At 34.7% G+C, this 2,006-nt stretch overlaps 1 non-coding gene across 1 annotated transcript; it reads right to left on the bottom strand.

Annotated features, from left to right (window-relative positions):
• Positions 1 to 1,197: 1,197 nt before the first annotated feature.
• On the bottom strand, positions 1,198 to 1,301 carry LOC127746386 (small nucleolar RNA R71). The gene has a single exon (XR_008008005.1). It is a non-coding gene; the product is annotated as a small nucleolar RNA R71 (small nucleolar RNA).
• Between the last annotated feature and the right edge of the window lie 705 nt (positions 1,302 to 2,006).

The following is a 2,006-nucleotide window of genomic DNA, read 5'->3' as shown; positions in this document are numbered from 1 at the left end:
AAACTAATAAAAATATACTAAAAACTAACTAGATTATACTAAAAACATACTAAAAACAATGCCAAAAAGCGTATAAATTATCTCTTAAAAATCTTATCTTTTTATCTTATCTTTTTATCATATCTTTATATCATATCTTTTTCAAAATTTTATCTTTTTCAAAATTTGATTTGAAAATATCTTATCTAACTTCTTATCTTCTTATCTTTTCAAATTTGATTTTTATATCTTTTTCAACTAACTATTTGTCTTTTTGTTTGTTTCTTATCTTTTTCAAAACCACCTAACTACTTCTCCCTCTCTAATTTTCGAAAATATCTCATCCCTTTTTCAAAAATTCTTTTTAATTAACTAATTATTTTAAATTTTAATTTTAATTCTAACTTATCTTTAATTTTCGAAAATCACTAACTACTTTTTCAAAATTATTTTTGAAATTCTCTCTCTCTTCTCTTCTTCTATTTATTTATTTATTTATTTATTTACTAACACTTTTCTTCACCTCTCTTCATCTCAAATCGCTGCCCCTATCTTTACCCTTGTGTTTGGATTATTCCTTCTTCTTAATCCTTATCCCCTTTCTTCTTCTACTAATAATAAGGATCCTCTTTACTGTGACATAGAGGATTCCTCTTCTTTTCTTGTTCTCTTCTCTTTCATATGAGCAGGAACAAAGAAAAAGGCACTCTTGTTGAAGCTGATCCCGAACCTGAAAGGACTCTGAAGAGGAAACTAAGAGAAGCTAAATTACAACAATCAAGAGGCAACCTTTCTGAAATTTTCAAACAAGAGAAGGAGATGGCAGCCGAACCCAACAACAATAATGCAAGAAGGATGCTTGGTAATTTTACTAAACCCACGTCCAAGTTTGATGGAAGAAGCATCTCAATTCCTGCCATTGGAGCAAACAATTTTGAGCTGAAACCTCAATTAGTTGCTTTAATGCAACAGAACTGCAAGTTTCATGGACTTTTATTTGAAGATCCTTATTAGTTTTTAACCGAGTTCTTGCAGATTTGTGAGACTGTTAAGATGAATAGAGTAGATCCTGAAGTCTACAGGCTCATGCTTTTCCCTTTTGCTGTAAGAGACAGAGCTAGAACATGGTTGGACTCACAACCTAAAGATAGCCTGGACTCCTGGGATAAGCTGGTCACGGCCTTCTTGGATAAATTCTTTCTTCCTCAAAAGTTGAGCAAGCTTAGAGTGGATGTTCAGACCTTCAAGCAAAAAGATGGTGAATTCCTCTTTGAAGCTTGGGAAAGATACAAGAAGATGACCAAAAAGTGTCCTTCTGACATGTTTTCAGAATGGACCATATTAGATATATTCTATTATGGTCTGTCTGAGTTTTCCAAAATGTCATTGGACCATTCTGCAGGTGGATCCATCCACTTAAAGAAAACGCCTGCAGAAGCTCAAGAACTTATTGACATGGTTGCAAATAACCAATTCATGTACACTTCTGAGAGGAATTTCGTGAATAATGGGACGCCTCAGAGGAGGGGAGTTCTTGAAATTGATGCTCTGAATGTCATATTGGCTCAGAACAAAGTGTTGACTCAGCAAGTCAACATGATTTCTCAAAGTCTGAATGGATGGCAAAATGCATCCAATAGTACTAAAGAGGCATCTTCTGAAGAAGTTTATGATCCTGAGAACCCTGCAATAGCAGAGGTAAATTACATGGGTGAACCTTATGGAAACACCTATAATTCATCATGGAGAAATCATCCAAATTTCTCATGGAAGGATCAACAAAAGCCTCAACAAGGCTTTAATAATGGTAGAAGAAACAGGCTAGGCAATAACAAGCCTTTTCCATCATCTTCTCAGCAACAGACAGAGAATTCTGAGCAGAGCCCCTCTAATTTAGAAAATTTAGTCTCTGATCTGTCTAAGGCCACTTTAAGTTTCGTGAATGAAACAAGGTCCTCCATCAGAAATCTGGAGGCACAAGTGGGCCAGCTGAGTAAGAAAGTCATTGAAACTCCTCCTAGTATTCT

Source organism: Arachis duranensis, chromosome 3 (genome assembly GCF_000817695.3).
Source record: "Arachis duranensis cultivar V14167 chromosome 3, aradu.V14167.gnm2.J7QH, whole genome shotgun sequence".
Taxonomy (NCBI): Eukaryota; Viridiplantae; Streptophyta; class Magnoliopsida; order Fabales; family Fabaceae; genus Arachis; species Arachis duranensis.
This window is presented reverse-complemented; position numbering and strand designations above follow the sequence as displayed.